Here is an 18,630-nt window from a genome sequence, read left to right as displayed (position 1 = left end):
CGTTCTCTGTACTTTGTTAGAGTAAATGCAGAAATTAAAGGCAACTAACTCATAGGGTCTGAACAGTTTCCATTTGGAGCCAAACATTCATCTGTAGGCATTTTTAGTTGATAATTGACTCCTGTCTGTCACATGCATGCTGGGATGCACTCTGACCTCCCTGACGCTGACTCGGAATAATTACAGGAAGTGTTGGGAACAGATTGGGTGTGCGCCCTTATACTGTTTCTATCTGACTCTCATACAGGTTAAGTGGGCGAGAAAAAACAGCTTGAGCAGGCAGAAGCGGTGACAGGATTCCTAATTAAAACATATTAGGTTACAATTATGAAAATGAAAAGATATTTGTGTTGTATCAAATAATTTCATCTTTACATGAAAATTTAATTAGTCTTTTTTGGTGTACAGAGAAAAACAAATATCCCTCTATCTTTGTAATTGGATCTCGGAGGATTTGATGATAGTTAAAGTAGATTAGACACCCTGGTGTACTTGTCCGTGTGTGTGTGTGTGTGTGTGTGTGTGTGTGTGTGTGTGTGTGTGTGTGTGTGTGTGTGTGTGTGTGTGTGTGTGCACGCACACATAAATGTGCTCTATCCAGCAGTCAGCTGAGGGGACACAACAATATTAATGCTACTGTGAGGATGTAGTTATGTGTGCAGTACATGCATGCATTTATGTTCATGTGTTAAGAGTGTGTTTGTGCATAAGTGTGTGCCCACAATCCCGGAAGGGCATTTCTTTTCTTTTTTTATTTTAGCAGCAGAGATCAAAGGGACATTAGTATTCTGAAATAAATCACATGCTCAGGCCTCACTGTGTTGGTCCCCCAACACATCCACAAGAGACATGTGCTTTCTATCTCATTCTCTACATCTCCTCCTTTCTCTTTCTCCTTCCATCTCCATCTTCAAAAGACACCACCAAGCATCCCTCCGCTCCACCCATCTCCCTCGTCTCTCTCCCCTCTCTCTCTCTTTTGGCCCCCAGTGGCCTTCCCAGCTATCTGCTTACTGGGCTCTGAATCCTTTGTTGCCTCCTTTCAGCTTCTCACGTTCCAACTTGAGCTGCGTCTCCTCCCACCATCTGCAAATAAGTGGGAAAATGCTTTGTCAGAAAAAAACTGTTGTTCATTGCCGAAAAGTCAGAAACGCAAAGTATGGAAATTTTGACAAGCATATCCGCAGGGAGAGACCTCTTATTCCACTGCCTCTCTCACACCTCTCTTTCACTCTGCTTCTGCCATTCTCCAACTCTCTTCACGGCTCAGCAGCACAATCAGTCTAGAGCCGAATCGTGATTATTATTCTTTTTTTTCCCCTAGTTTCCAGAGTGTGAATATCTTTTTAGTGGGTAAGTGTGAATGCTTCTAGGACTTCTGAAAATGTTGCTGCTCACTCACAAATTCTCCAGTAATTAGAACAGTTCTGCACAAATGGGCAGCAGCATCAGCCGGACTTTACTTTCCTTCCGAAAGATGGTCACAGTCTTTTGCCAGTGGGTGAATAAAAAGGGAGAAAAAGGTACCTTCAGAATTTTGATGGAAAAGTTCCATGCTTTTCCGGACTCAAATTTGCACAGTTCTCAGTCCTTAACGCTCCTCTCAAAATCCACAATACATAAGTTCACCCTGGATTTACGGCATATATTTCTGCAGTGACAGGGAAAATGGAAAAAACAGAAATTGACTGGAAGGACACAGGAAAGAATGAAAGGAAGGAAGGAATGAAAAAGGTCAAATTGAAGCAAAAGATGGAAGGGGGGACACATGGAAGAAAGGAAATTAGGACACAAGAAAAGAAGGATACAATGAAGGAAGAAAAAAAGAAAGACTCAAGAAAATTAAAAGGAATGACAAGTATAAAGGATTTAAGAAACATGAGGAAGCAAGCAAAGGACACAAAGAAGCAAAGAAAAAACACAGGGAATGAACTGAGGCACAATACAAGGACACAAGAAGAGTAAGGAGCAAGGAAGTAAAGAAGGAAGGACAAACAGTAAAGGAGAATGTAAGATTTCAATGAAGGAAGGAAACAAAAGTAGGATGCAAGGAAGCAAGGAAATTAAAACGCAAGGAAGTAGGGTAGGACACATGGAAGAAAGAAGAGTCGGAACCAAGAGAAGAATGAAAAAGGACAGAAAGACCCAGTGAATGAAGGAAGGAAGGAAGAAAGGAAGGAAGGAAGGAAGGAAGGAAGGAAGGAAGGATAGAAAAATGGACATGATGGCTGGAATATGGGACAATAAACAAAATCGGAAAATACAATTTGCCATTTTTTCCATACTGCATAATCATTTTCCATTCTTATCCTGTAAAATAGTGTAGTCAAACCCAGAATTTTCCAGACTGCATAGGAACTTCGCAAGTGGAGGCAGGGAAGTGAAAGGAAAAGACGAAAAATGATTGACATGGTACTGCTGGGAGAGGAAGAAGCTCATTTTTAGCCAGAGAATTAAAATGAGTGGAACATAAATGCCCCCTGTAGCTCCCTGACAGTTACAATATCCATGAGATTCAGCGTTTTCTTTGTGCCCCTGCCGTCTGCGCGCGTGCATCCTGCATGTAAGTGTGCACGTGTGGGCACGTGTGTGGGATGGATAAGTTCGTGCCAATGTGTACATGCATGTACTTATTTATGTGTGCGCTTGTAGTTGCGCGTGAGTGTCATTTTGATAGCCACCCACATGAATATGCAGATCAGTGTTAGAGAGCGTATGTGCTCAGCATTAAAGCCCACTCTCCACTGCTGACCCAATTTCACACTGCTGTGTATGCATGCACTTGCTTATCAATGTATTTCACCGAGAAAAAATTTTAGGTGGCTAAGACCTGGGCGTGTGTTTGGTTTGCATGTGTGAGTCCTCATAGAGGAAACACACACACCCATATCACACACACACACATTTCACAGCTGGCAATGAATAACAAAATTCTCATTAATACAATCTGACCAAAACACAGTACTAATGCTGAACAAGCTGAAGTGTACTCTATCACAGTCTGAGGAGTAGTTTATTTCTCACGCCCAGTGATTTCAGTAATACCTGTCTGCCTTATTTTAATACAGCACCATACAACCTAATGATTAAAAACCTCACAAAACACATTCTTGCCCAGAATTAGGTGAAAACACTACTGCTCCCATATCTGTTGAATAAATATGAGGCTGCGGCCAGCAGCTGGTGCAGGTATCTCAGATGCACTCGGTCTAACAGGTGGGCTCAGGGTCCTGGGTATAACATCACCCTGCATTTTCTGATGACATTAGCCGGCCCCAGTAGCACAGCGGTCCATCTATTCATTTGTTTATAACTTTGGAAATAAATGAACATGCAGTGCACTAGCCCCAGTCATATTCTATTTTTGCACTCAACAAATCTGGCTTTTGTGGAAGGCGGGTAAAAAGATAGCCATTGTTGAAAGAAAGCCATAAGAAGTCCAGCTTTGGGTTCGCCACAAACCATGTAATAGACAGAGCAAACATGTGGAGGAAGGTGTTCTGGTTACATGAGAACAGTATATTAACGTTTTTTGTTTACATGTTTATATGGAAAGGAAAACTAACCTTGCACAAAACCCCAAGCCTCATTCCCACTGTGAATGCAAGCTGGTCACAGATAATTGGAAGATGCATGAAGCAGGACAATCCTGGAAGGAAATCTGTTAGAGGTTGCAAAAGACTTTAGAGTAGGGTGGAATTTCACCTTTCAGTTGGACAATGGCTCTAAACACAGTCAGGGAGACAGTGCATTGGTTCAGATATTAGCATGGTCATGTGTTACAAGGGCCCAGTCAAACTCTGAACCTGAACTAAACTGAGAATCCATGGCAAGACTTAAAAATCAGAAGCTCTCCATCAAGCCTGACAGAGCTTGGGCTATACAGGAAGGAAGATTCGACATAAAGACAGACCCCTAAGAACTTGCTGATATGAATGCAGCAAAAGGTGGAATTATATGCTACTTTGTGTTGTCAGTCAGTCATTTTCTACCACTTCTTCCATAGTGGGTAATGGGAAAGCTGGCGCCTATCTCCAGGGGTACAACCTGGACAGGTTGCCAATCCATCGCAGGGCAACATAGACACACACTGTACAAACAACCACACACACATTCGCACCTAAGGGCAATTTAGAGAAACCAAATAATGTAGCTATCCTGTTTTTGGAGTGTGGGGAGAAGCCGGAGTACCCGGTGGGAACCCACGCATGCATGGGGAGAACATGCAAACTCCATGCAGAAAGACCACTGGCCAGGAGTCGAACCTAAGACCTTTTTTCTGCAAGGCAACAGTGCTGCCAACTGCACCACTGTGCAGGTAAACTTTGTGTTGTTCTGTTACAAAACATTTAAATAAAATACATTAAGGTTTGTAGTTTCAAACTAACAATGTGAAAGGGCTTTGTTTTTGTTTTTTTTTGGTTTAAAATTTTCGAAATACAAAAAGCAGTTTTCAAATGATGATTTCTTTCATTATTGTGGGGAAAAAAGCAATTGAAACCAACATGTCATATATGTTAAAAAGATAATTGCCACCTTTGGTAAATCAGGAATTAACATTTATTAACCACATTGTTTTATGTTCAATTTCACTACCTACACCCAGACCTCATTACTGTCTGACCAGTGACATCAGCAAATTACTTAAATAGAACCTGTCTGACAACATGAAGTAGACTAAAGATCTCAAACAGTAACACATCATGTCCCAATGTAAAGAAATTCTACAAAAACAAAGCTATTGATTTCCATCATTCTGGAGAACCAAAGTGATAGCCATAAACAACAACTGAAGAAAACATACAGCAGTGGTGAACCTTAACTCCAAGAGCACAAGGACAAGAGTTAGTGTTCATGATTCAACAGTATGAAAAATCTAGGCAAAAATTATATCCATGGGAGGATGGACGTTCCATGGACTAATGAGACAAAATTCCTGTCAGACTTTGTGTCAAATTAACACAGCATTTCAGAAAAACAACATCCTACTGGCAGGAAAACATGGTGGTGGTAGTGTCTGAGGCTGCTTTGCTGCTTCAGGATCTGGATGACTTAGTGTATTTATTACAAATATGAATGCTGCTCTCTAACAAAAGTCCTGAAGTAGAATATCTGGCCACCAGTTAGCAACCTTAACCTTAAGCCCACTTTATGTTGTACGTATGTATATGACTCAAAAAACAAAACAAAAAAACAAAAAGAAAGGCAGGCAGAGTTAGGATCTGGACTTTAATCTGATTGAGATACCATGCATGGCTTTAGAAAGACTGTTTATGCCTGAAACTCCCTCAATATGGCTGAATTAAAACAATTTTGCAAATAAAAGCAGGTCAAAACTTCTCTGCAGCGTTGGACAAATTAATTGTCAGTTACTGCAAATGCATGAAGGGTTAAGGTTTAGGGAACAATTACTTTTTCACATTGAACGGTTGGTTTTAATAGATCCCACCCCCCATTTGATAAATGAAATTATCAGTTTAAAACAGCATCTTTTGGTATTATTAAGGTTTATCTTTATGTGATAAGTTTGTTTGATGATCTAAAACATTTAAGTGTGACAAAAGGAAATACAGGAAAAATCTGGAAGGAGGCCAAAACATTTTTACAGCCCAGTAGGACGTCTATGGCAAGAACCAAACCCACGAGTCTCATGTGAGAAACAAAAAAATGTAAGACAACCACATACCAATCATATTTGTTTGTCTTCACATGAAACAACTGTTGGATCATGTAGAGGGATTTTTCTCCCTTATTTGCATCTTACCTCACCTGGCTATGGCTCCATGTTTAACTGGTTATCTTTGGAGAATAGGGCTAATTAAACATTCACTTTATCCTAACATGAAAAAAGCACTTCGCTTAGCCAGGCTAAAGCCCAGCCTATCAAATATCCAGGACTGCTCTTTCTTTCAATTTTTTTGAAAAGAGATCGATGTGTTTGAGCTGCCAAGCAGCTCCACTTGAAATTGTGTTTGTAAAGTATATATTTTTTAAATTTATTTCAACAGCAAGCATTTATTGAATTGCAAAATACATTTTATGAACAGACTTCTATGCTGTCAAGTCAGCAGTGCCAGCCAGCAGCATGCAGGACAATCTGGCCTTGCATGAAGCCGCCAGTAGATGGAAACATTGAGTTAGAGGGAGGCAGAGGCATTGTTGAGGTAATGCCTGTTTGCGCTATTGTTCCCTGCATTCATTACCCTCCACCCTCTGCTCTTCTTTTGCCTTCCAGTCTAAACTCCCCTTCATGGACTTCAAACGAACAGAAGAAAATAAGATAATTTAATTTGCCCTTCTGCCCTCCATGCTTCTGCATATGTGCTTTTGAATTCCTTATGCTAAATACCTAACCCATTTTTGTATCTTTTTCCCCACAAAAAGTGCAACTGCTGACTGTGGTAAAATTAATCTCATTGCTGGAAGGCCTTAAAAAGCATTAGAATGACCTCATGTAAGCAAAGCACCTTGAAAACAGGGAAGCTGCTTCGGTGTGGAGTGCCGATGGCTTAATATACTCTGGCACCATGTGCTGCAAAATCTGAGACATTCCTCAGCATCTTTAAACCTCGACCCCAGAAGCCTCAGCGCAGACTGAACTCCGTGAAGCAGATCAATGGGAGGATTATCGCAGGACCAAGATACCAGTTACAGAGCAGCTCTGTGCTGCCTCATAGAGGGGAGAAGATTGAGAGGCTTTCCTTTGATCTTGTGCTGGCGCATCTGAGAGGACCCGCTGCTGATGATAATGATGCAGAGGCCCGCTACAGAAAACCAGAGCGGGGCTCGACCACCCCTCCACCACCTCCCTCCCCACTCCCTACTCTCGTCCCTGTACTGATGTTATAAAAGACCAGTCTGTTGAGGCTTGGACGGGACAAACGGATTTAATCGGACGGATTGCAGATTTGTGAGAATTTATTCCAAACAAATGTGTTTCTGTCCCCCCTGAAAAGGAATCATATTGATGCAACATGGGAGTGTGTGCGGGTGTGTGCGTGTGTGCGCTCCAGTTGTTTCTTCCATCACATTAGATTCAGCTGAACACCTCTGTCCTCTTTCAAGGACACCCCTCCCTTCTGCATGTCTCCGTCCCTCAACTTCTCTCTCTCTATCTCTCTCTCTCTCTCTCTCACACACACACACACACACACACAGACACACACACACACACACACACATCCTCTCAGTGCTGTGTGACAGGCCGTGGTACTGTAGAGGGCTGCTGACATTCTGGACACTAAAAGGCTTAGGGTGGAGAGTGTGTTTGTGTGTCTAAAGACAGATGAGGAAACCTTGCAACTCTTCCTCCTGCTCTATCTCTCTGTCTCATCTTAGGGAATGCCAAGCAGGTCCGGACTCACAGGGGCAGAAGTAGCCCCTGTAGAATATAATTGTAAAGTTAATTTATTTTGGTAAATTTATTCAAAAGGTAAACCTTTGTATGAAGCCAATACTGAACCAGTGACAATATCAGCATTCTTAGCAAGGCTAATGAGTATAAGGACTGAACTTTTGCTCAAAGCCCTCTTTTCAGATAAAACTGTTGCATTTCATCTGGAAATTAAAATCCCAGTCTGGATGAAGCGTGAAGAGGCACAGAATCCAATCTGCTTGAGGTTCAGTTTGAAGTTTCCACAGTCAGTGATGATTTGGGAAGCCATGTCATCTGCTGGTGTCCAAAATCAAAAACATGAAGATAAGAAACATCAGAGGCAACAATGCTGATGAGCTGAATGCCACTTTTAAAGCCTCCTTAGTTTTCTGAACACCTCAGCAGGGCCACAGGCTGGTTGCCTACATGCCACGTCTGCATTAATGCAATATTCATGCAAAATGAGCACTTACCATGCTTTTAATCTATAAATTGTATGATGCAAGAACAGACTTTTACATGGACGGTCATTTCTATATAAAAAATTTGTTTTTTAACCGATGTCTTCCTTGCACTCAACTTTCCATCAATATACTTGGATGCAGCATACTAGGAACATTCAGTTTCTTTACCATTGACCTTTAGCGACTTGTCCTCCTTGCAGATTGTGTAGGTCATTAGCTGCAAGCCATAGTCACAATAAGCAGGAAGAAAACGGTTTAAATATATAACTCTGTGTATAATGAATCCATGTAAGTCTCACTTTTTGAATGGAATCACTAAGATAACATTATTGTGGTTTATTGAAATGTCCTGTAGTTCTTTTGTTTTTACACAAAAGAATAGAAGAATAGATAGAAGGTTATTTCAAAAATAGCCTATTTGCAACAACTTTTACAAATAGAAGAATAGAGTGTGGTTTATATTTGTATCCCAACCCTAGTACTCTGAGACCCCTAAATAAAATTTAGTGCAACCAATTGTCTTCAGTCATATGATTAGTACAGAGTCCATCTGAGTTTAATTTATTCTCAGTATAAATCCAACTGTTTTCTGAAGACTTCTGAGGTTTTTTAGAGAACGTCAGTGAACAAACAGCATCAAAGCTGATCAATTTATTTTATTTAGCATGTGCGAAATACATTTTTGTTGGGATTGTCCCAACGCTGGCTCACCAGGGCTAATGTCTTCCTAAATCCAGCCTTAGTTCCATGGTCACACAGAATCTGTGACCCCCTGCTGTCCACCGCTGCCATGTGATTGACTCCTTCTTGTTGCTGTTTGACTGTTTGTCAAAGCTCGATGATTACGATAATCGGATGTGCTGTGAGTAATCTCTTAATTAGTGCTAAGTGGGAATTAGATTAGGCTTTTGTTAATTTCAGAAACGGCTCTGGTTAACCAGATTAGCCGAGTGGGGATTAGGCCAGGCGCGAGGTCAGACGCCGAAAGGCTGACATGTTGGCTCCAGGTTAGATTCATGCTGATGGGGAAGGCATTGTCTGATCGTCTGTCAGTCAGTTTCAGTGAGAGGTGTCAGGATCGGCCCTGGGGCTGCTGAGCGGGGACAACCGGTGCTGCATGCTGGAGGGAGAAGTCTTTGATGAGTTTGTGGGGACAACTTTTAATTGCTTCTGAGCGTGCTATGATCCAACCTCAGAGTACATCTAACACCTTGTTCACACATTGTTGTGCTCTCCTCTCCCCAGCGTTGTGTGTCAATTCCTGCTCACTCCTTTGCAGCTTAAAAGCTTTTCTGTTCAACTGACCTCCTATCCACTTCATCTGATGGGCAGACTCCACCTTCTCTCCTCTTTCTCTCTTTTTCTTGTCTTCCATCTTCTTTTTTTCTCCATCTTTGCTCTCCCTCTCAGTCTCTCATCCTCCTCCTCCTCCCCACCTTCCCACCCTTGTTCCCCCTCTTCTTTTCAACAGCATAGCGTGGGTGGCTGAGTTTAATGAATTCTCTTTTCCCTCTACAGCCAGGCACTGATTTCTGATTGTGAAGCGGTGTGTTTGTCAGGAGTGTGTCTGTGTGAGGCAGAGAGCAAGTAAAGCACATAGGCACACATCTTTCTCAACTTTCTTCCACTGCTTCTGGTGTGATTATTTTATAAATCTAAATGAATCTTGGCCTTTGTCCTGATCAAGGCTGTGTTTCCTCCGTCTTTAAAGAGAAAGTAGCCGGCTTTAAAATAGATCTGCCTGAGATTGTGTTTGTTGTTGTTGTGAACACTACCTGCCATCTCCTGCAGCATGAAACATGAGTCAAGAGTCTGTTTCGTCCTCTGTCTGCGAAGCCTAACTAATGCACAGGGAAGAGGATACAGTAAATTACTCCAAAAAGTTTCACAGGCGAGACGCATAATGATTTTCAGCTAAGCACATTATCTTTTTGCTGGATCTTACTAAACGATGAAACTGAGTCGACAGCCGTGTAGAATGACTGAAAGAATCATAATGGTACTATCTGGCAATAATTCAGTGGCTTTGGAGGTGATAGGTAAGGTAATGCATCCTTTGTTTGGTTCAAAATAAGATAAATAGATCCAGTTCCTTAAATAAATATTCACCCCCCCCTCATCCCAATACCTCCCATCCAGCCACCCGGACCTCTTTGCATTTTGTCACATCTTAACCCTAAACTTTTGAGTGGAACTTTTTTTGTGATAGATCAACAAAATAAGTGCATAACTGTGAAATCAATCATTCTTTTCAAGTTTCTTTCAAAGTAAAAATCTGAAAAATTTAAATGGCATGTTGATGATTAAAGACACATAAAACACTTCAGTGATAAGGTTGTGGCAAACTTTAAAGCAATGTTAAGTAATGAAAAAATATCCTATAGCTTGATCGTCTGACATGGCTTAAACCATCATTTGAAAACGGAAAGACCGTGGCACAACTGCAAACCTACCAAACATTATGGTCCACCTAAACTATATAAAGGCCAGAGAAGAAATGTATTAATCAGAGAGGCAGCCATGAGTCCCATGGTAACTCTGGAGGATCAGCAGAGATCCACATCTTTGGTGGGAGAATCTGTTGATAATTATTAGTTGTGCACTCTACAAGAAGAAGGTGACATGGTCAGATGAGACCAAATGAAACTTTTAGGCTTACATGCAAAATGTTATATTAAGGAAAAGTAGCACTGTACATAACCCCTGAACACACCACCAGTGAAACATGGTGGAGGAAATGCTTTTCTTCAGCAGGGAAGGGGGAATCTGTTCAGAGTTGACAAGAAGATGGATGGAGGTAAATACGGGGGCAATTGATCTAAAGTGGACCATATTAAAGGCCAGAAAAGAGTTGAGATTGGGGCAAAGGGCTGTTGTCTCTTCCAGCAGGATAGTGATGTTTACTGTCTAGACCATTTAGAATCTTTCTTTACTACAAAATTCTCAACAATTCTGTCAAACATTCATTTCCTTCTGAAAGCAACAAGGATTTTTGTGATCTTTTGGACTGATCTTGAGCAGCAGTTCCCAAGGAATGAGTTAACTTTGACTGCTTTTTCACTCATTCTCCATCCAATCCTTGTACCTGATTATGACAGCATATTGTACAATGCGTGCTTAAAAATGAGGAATGTGGCCAAGTGGAGTGGATGAAAACATAAACACTAGTTAGGCATTACGTTATGAACACTGACAGTGGAAGCAAATAACACTGATCAGCCCTTCATCACTAAACCTGTTAGTGGTTAGGATCTATTAGGCAGCAAGTAAATATTTTGAAATATATAAAATAGGCAAGTGTAAGGATTTAAACAAGATTGACAAAGGGCTAAATAATGTTGGCTTGACAAGTGGGTCAGAGCATCTTCAAAACTGCAGCTCTTGTGGGGTTTTACCAGTCTGTAGTAGTTACGATCAATCTAAAGTTGTCCAAAGAAGGAACCGTCATGAAGAAGTGACAGGAAGATGAGCAGTCAAGGCTTACTGATGAATATGGGGGGTGAAAATTGACCCCAGTCTTACAATTCAACAAAAACAAGCTGTTGCACAAATTGTTGTAGAAGTTAATCTTGATTCTGAGAGGAAATGTCAGAATACAAGGTGCATCACAAGTTGTTGCATCCGATGTTGTATATCCACAGACCTGTCAGGGTGGAAGTGTATTCCCTGATAGCTCCGGCCTCTTTCAGCATGATAAAGCGCCCCGCCCTGCAGAAGATTCAAGAATGATTTGAAGAGCAAAATAACCAGTCTGAGACAAAGACTCGGCCTCCCAGATCTCATTCCAACCAAAAATGTGTAGGATGTGATGGTCCAACAAGTCCGACCCATGGACCACAGAACTTACAGAACCTAAAGGACCCCTGCTGACATTGTGGTGCCAAACATTGTAACAAACCTTTAAGTGTCTGGTGGAGTCCATGCCTCTAGGGATCTGGGGTGTTTTGGCAGCAAACAGGAGAACATCACATTGTCAAGCAGGTGGTCATAAAGTTATGTCTGATTGGTGCACACAGCTGATAATCAAGCTCAGAAATGTCTGTCATGGCTTTACAAAAGACAGAAAGGGATTAAATTCAGCGTCCAAATTCAGCGTCCGGAGATGGGACCTGAGAGAGAATCTACTGTCCTTTAGTAGATTTAAAGTTTCACTGATTAGCTTGTTTGGTGCAAATGTCCTATTTTCCGTCTGCCAAACTGTGTTAACTTTGGTAGTTTCTATTAGTTTAATAAAAGCAATTTGAGCAAATTATGTCTTTGTGAATTGCTGCTGGTAACATAGTGCCAACGGATTCGATTTGAAGTTGTTTGATTTTTTCTTTTTTCAGGAACCAGTGTTGTACGAACACAACACTGGTTCGTCTGCTGAGTCTTAGGGCTCTGAGGACGTTGTTGAGTCTTTTCTGCCTAAATAATTCACAGGTCAGTGTCATGTGGTTTAACAAACAAAATATTCCTCCAAAACCAGCTCTAGTAAATGACAGACGCTGAGAGAAAATCGGCCAACGTGCAAAGAAAAACCTTTGAAAGACCTTCAGAAAGACCAGAGAGCTATTCAGCCTAATTTGAGTTGTTTTGTTAAGCCAGTCCACTCCCCTGTTTTCCATGTAGTTCTGTTCATCTCTGTTGTATTTAAGTCAGGGTTTTCTGTTCCCTCATTGTTGGGTCGTCTCTTGTATCTTGTTGCAGTCCCTATTGTCATTCCTGGTTCCTCTGTTTCCTTTCAGTCCTCTAAGTTCATTTTTGTTCAATAAACATATCCATCCACCATGCACCTGCCGATGTCCTGCTGCATTGGTCCTTCACCACCACAAAACCTAATAGTTCTGGATCACATAGGGAGAATATGAACCAGACCCAGGTTGATTTAACAGACAAGGGTTGGGTTATGGATTTGACCCAGCAATACCGGGTTAGCTTTAAATTAACAAGGTTGCTCTTTAAAAATATACCCAATCAAAGCTACATGGGGCAACTTGTTTGCCCAAATGAATACAATTACAGTCAATACATTAGAAAAGGAGCTCCACTGAGGCTGGTAATAAACATACATTAAGCCCATATTACTGTATTATATATGCTTTTTTTATTGTTCTGATGAAATATTGTAATCTTAAATGTCGTGTTTTCATTAGCTGTAAACCTTTCTTTTTAGCAGCCGTCCCAGGATTGAGTCCCCACCAGAGGCTTATTCTGCATGTCTTCCCCCTCTCGCCATCCTACTTCCTGTCTGCCGACTTCTGAGAAAAAAACAACAAAAATAAAGTCCACTAGTGTTGCAAAAAATAAAAAATTAGCCCAATTAATTAGCCAACCTCCACCATGCTTGACAGTTAGGTACTGAGTGTTTGTGCTGAAATGTTTTGTTTGGGTTGGTGGGTGTGAGTGTTTGTATGTTTATATATATGGGTGGGAACGCATGATTGTGACAGTGCGTGCCTGTTTTTTTGTCAGATTGGGTCTTGGGCTGCCCCCTCTCCTGGACAATCGTAAGGCCCCATCAAATGTGGGTGCGGTGATCCTGGTGGTGGTCCTCCTGATGCTCCTGGGCTCTGAGGGACCTTTGGGTATCTGTGGCTCCTCATGCCCCTCACGCCCCCTATTGAATTTTCTTATGGAGAAATCTTATATACACAAGAGCACTTACACATACACCCAGAAGTGTTAGGATTCTCCTCTCACTTTTAACTTTTTACCCCAACTCTCTCCCTGCCCTTTTTCCTTTTTTCTTGTTCTTTTCCGTCTCCGTTGCATTTGAAATAACCCCGAAGCAATTTCTAATTAAAATTTTTATATATATCAAGTGCAGCATTATAGCAAAGCCATAATGCTCCACTTGTGAAAGTAAATCTGTTGGGCTTCTTCTGGGCACTCTGAATCATTCTTAGTGGTACTCTGTTGGACAGGACACATTGAATAAAAACTATTTTGTTTGATTTTCTCCATTATGGCCAAGGACATTGCCCAAGAAGACTTGAGGTTCATTTATTAAAGATATTTTTTCGGCTCTAGTGGCCTTTATTTATTTATTTATTTATTTTTGACAGTAGGCAGACAGGAAAGAGGGGTAGAGAGAGGGGGAGACATTCAGCAAATGTCGCCGGGTCCGGGACTCGAACCCGGGACGGCTCTTTGAGGACTGTAGCCACTGTATATGGTCGCGCATTAATTTAAATGCAAGTTTGCAAACCAAAGTTATGTTATTATATTCTTATTGAAGACTTTCTTCTGGTAACTCTTCCAAACAAGTAAATATTTTGTTGTTTTTTCAAACTTTTTCTGCTGAAAACTTTAATGTTTTACATGATAAAGGATGGCTGAGAGTGTCAGGGCTCTTACGGCTTTGTTGCAATTTGAGCTTTGCACAGTCTGATCTTGGGGTAAATTTGCTGAGATGTTCCTGCCAGGGATGATTATCAGCTGTCTTAATAGTTTTCCATTTTTCAATAATCTTCCTTAAAGTAGAACGATGGACTTCAGAGTGTTTGGCCATAGGCCAAGTTTATTGCAGATGTCTATCCTCGGTGTGCCAACGCCCCTATTTTTATAGAGGCTTCACATTTGCTGCTGATCCGGTGATCATGTGCTTTAAGTAGCAACACCTGGCTGCTACTTTCCCTATAAAATCCTATAGAAGCACACACAACTTCACAATTTTGTGTTTGTGGTTTGGTCTCCCAATCCCCAGATGTTCACAGATTCTAAAAGGAACATTACAATAGTAGAGAAGGAGCTAACTTTAAATCCAAAGGGAGAGCATATTACACAGTAAAAAGTAACTTCTCATACATTCTCCATCTCATATTTTGTCTTCATGGTTTGCATAATTACAGTATTTAGGTGAGGCCTTTTAGTATTTTTATTTTTCACAGTTTAAAAGCACATCATGTATCTTATAGAGATGGCGTGTATTTTCAAATGCTTGGATAGAAAAATACTTTAGTTAAATGTAGCTGGACTTTTTTCCTTCCTTGCTGTAGGAGCGCTGGTTTATAATGTGTGTTATTAACAATCATTATGATTCATCCAATCTCAGCCATCTTAATGGTCCATCTTCCCTATAGGACTGTCATCATCCCTTGCTGCTCTTTGTTGTGTGGCTTGTTTCTTACATTCTGATGGTTGACTGCACAGTTTGATGGTATAATCATCATAGGGCCATCTGCAAATTATGGGGAGAGCTACATACAGAGGACTTTGGAGGAAAATTCATTTCCTTTTTATTTCAAAGCTTCCCTTCAGGCTCCTCCATAGCTTCATCATTAGACCTGGTATTTATTTAGTTTCACAACCATGCAGAAATGACAAGAATCTACTTATTTTTGCAGACTGTTGCTACAGGTTTTTTACAAATTAGTAATTGTACCGAAAAGTCTAGAAAAGCAGCGGTTTTTAAAAAAATTCACAAAGGGTGAAAAAAACAGGCAAATACAGAACAATGTGCCGGATTCAATTTCCAAATCAAAAGTCCAAGCAGTCAAGGTGTGATGGTTGGAATCATTGCCTAACCTTAGAAATCTTTACAGATTTATATTTTTATCTTTTCTCTTTGCAGACTTAAACCCAAAATATTCAAATGTTGAAAAAAATGGGGAGACATCTATGGTGTGTCAAAAAATCCATAAAGAACTCACAAAACTGGTTCAAACCAGCGTTCTAAGAAGGATGTTCTGAAGAGATGTGCACATTTCCTCCTCTATGCTCTTTAATATTATAAAAGGATTCAAGGAATCTCAGGGAACATCAGCGAGGACATGGTGTGAGGAAGTTGGACGCTCATTATCTTGGATCTCCCAGACCTCAGACCTGTCAAAAGCTGCTGGAATAGTGGTACAACATGCCCAAGGGATTACTTTGTGAAACAATTGGAAAGCATAAGAGAGCGGTATATAATATTGTTATATTCAATGCAGCCAGCTGCACCTTGGCTTTGGAAAAAAGATGTGTTTTATTAACCTCCGGGGTTAGAGGCATCCTCACACAAAGGAAATCTGTGCAGTGGTGAGATGGATCAATATTTTGCATCTTTTTGCACTAAACATGGATAATGTGAGCTCACCCTGGGCCGGTATGAGATCCAACAGTTTGAAAACCTTGTTTAAAAGTACCACGGTTTCATGGTCTCACTCAAAACTTTACGACAAATATGTAAAACATTATCTGACTGTTTTAACTGAAAAAAACAATTATTCCTTCTGTCTATTATATATTGATTATTGCAGTTATAATGATTTCTATAACACGTATTTATAATTATTTTGATTTGGACACATGGACTTAAAGTCTATGTATTTATTTCACCACAAGACAAATATATGAGCAAGGACAAATTACAAGGGCACAGCTAAAGTTTTTTCACGAGGTTAGACGGGAATGAGCATTTTAATGCAATTTTCTATCGCATTGTGATTCAGATGTTGAAAAAAACTCATCCCTACCTTCTATAGGCAGTGATCTAAAATATATAGTTAAATAATAATTAAAAATGCAGTGTAAACACCAGCTAAAAATAGTGGCAGTTTGTAAACATGCTTAATGTGAAAACAGTTAACCGTTTTACCATTCTACTCTTCATAGAGTAACACAGATATAACAAGCTGATATTAACCAGTTAATTGGAGACTATCTGCTTGTGAATGACTGATTGTAGTGTAAAGCGCTTTGGGGTGACTGGGGACTTGATAAAGGGCTATATAAGCGATGGCTGTTTACCATTTGTTTCAATCAGCTGACACGCAGTGCACAGCAAAATGTGAAGGAGAAGGGGTCTGGTGGAGTCCATGCCTCTAGGGATCTGTACTGTTGCTTACCTTCAGGCTTGCTTGCTGAAAGAATGGGACTAAACCACACAGGGACACGAAAGGTTTGAGGCTTATATTGGGTGCAGGAAATCATAACTCAAAGTAAATGTTTATTTTTTTTTATTTTAGATTTTTTTAGTGGATTTACATGTTGTTAAAAGGAAAGCCTGATTCATAAGAAATTGTTATTTTATAACAACCAGATAGAACCTTTGCTTTATTCTCTCAGCTTGCTGAACTTCCCCAAACAAACACGAAAAGCAAAATTTGTTGAAACTGGGTTGCAGTTGTCCTTTTATGCCAAATGCAGCACTTCAAACAGATGCAACAAACAATCCTCTGAAAGTGGATCATCTCCACATCTGTCCTGGGTCACCGCCGTCGCCGCCTTCTCCGTCCTCCCCCCGCTGATTGGACAGATGGATTAGCTGCTTAACGAGGTGAATTTGTTTAATCTGCTGATTGTCTCGGTGATGAAAACATATTCGGTTATTCTCTGCGGCCTCTGTTTTTCTGTCCTCCTGATTAAAGACGCTCTCGCTCTGGCACGTTCAAGCAAATAATGAAACAGTTGTTGTTGTGACCAGAAGACAATGCTCTGACGTGTGCTGGCACAAACACACACACTCACACAGTCAGAAACACACGGTCCCCTGTGTGTACGTCCCTACCCCCCACTTTCCCCCCCTGTGGTATGGTAATGAGCTGCTAATCTCTCTGGTTTACACAGCCAGAATGTGTGTGTGTGTGTGTGTGTACGTTAAGATGCAGTGTAGAAAAGCCTAAGGAATTCTCTCAGGCCGTCAACCTTCTGCTCTCACTTGGGCACAGGCTGTCAACACATTAAATTGTGGAGTCTGAGTGTGTGTGAGGCAGGGAGAAATAGAAAGTTAAGGCTCAACAGTAACACTGAAAATGTGAAAAAGGAGGAAATGAGGCTAACGACAGAAAGAAACAATGTAGATTAGGCATTTGTTTATTTCCCTTGTAAATGTGCGCTTGCTTCATCTGATCTGCAAATCCCGAGTTCTTTCTGAGTCTCTCTTTGGTATTCTTTTATGTGTTTTATGCTGCGCTGGTGTGTCTTTGTGCGTGTGTGTGTTTATTTATCATGCCGAAGTCACATCGCTAATTAGTCCCTGGGAGAAGCCCGAGGCCATTTGCAAAATCCCACTGATTAAAAACAAGTCCAAATACAACCTTGTGTCGCGCACACACACACACACACACATATACACACACACACACACACACACACACACACACACACACACACACACACACACACACACATATACACATATACACACACACACACACACACACACACACGCACGCACGCATGCACGCACGCACGCATGCACACACACACACACACACACACACACACACACACACACACACAATCCAGCACATATACAGTTTGCTCTGGCACGTCCACACAGGCGTCTGCACCGACGAAAGCTACTTACTGTCAAGGCTGGAACACGTGTGGGCGAGTGTTTGTGAAAGGCATGTTGAACGGCTGCTGAACGGTTGTGATGGAGCTGTCAGCCGTTAAGGCCAGTTTAATATTTAAACTGGGCCGTCTAAAGTTATCATACCCCAGGGTGACTCCTGTCACGCAGGAAACAAGCTCCTAGACGCTCGCTGGTGCCTGCACGCGAGATGCCCGGACGCACGCGCTCAAAGCCTCCAGGACCCCGGGCTTGTCACAAATCACACTCAAGATGTCAAGGGCACCTCGAGTTAGCAAGTGTGACAGACAGAAGCTGTGGAGACAGACAGAACAAAACACAGAATCTCCACTATGATTCTTCTTCCCCTCATCTTAATTGTGAATTAATTTCACATCCTGCACCTTCTGCAACCTGCCTCAGCTGACAAATTAGAACCGTGTCGATTAATCCTATCTGAATTTTAATTCGTGCTAAACAGGGGGGAGCGAGAGGATGATGTGACGGATGCAGACGGAGGGATGAGGCAGGAA

Source organism: Girardinichthys multiradiatus, chromosome 6, assembly GCF_021462225.1.
Source record: "Girardinichthys multiradiatus isolate DD_20200921_A chromosome 6, DD_fGirMul_XY1, whole genome shotgun sequence".
Classification (NCBI taxonomy): Eukaryota; Metazoa; Chordata; class Actinopteri; order Cyprinodontiformes; family Goodeidae; genus Girardinichthys; species Girardinichthys multiradiatus.
The sequence above is the reverse complement of the archived record's forward strand: the minus strand, read 5'-3'. Positions refer to the sequence as shown.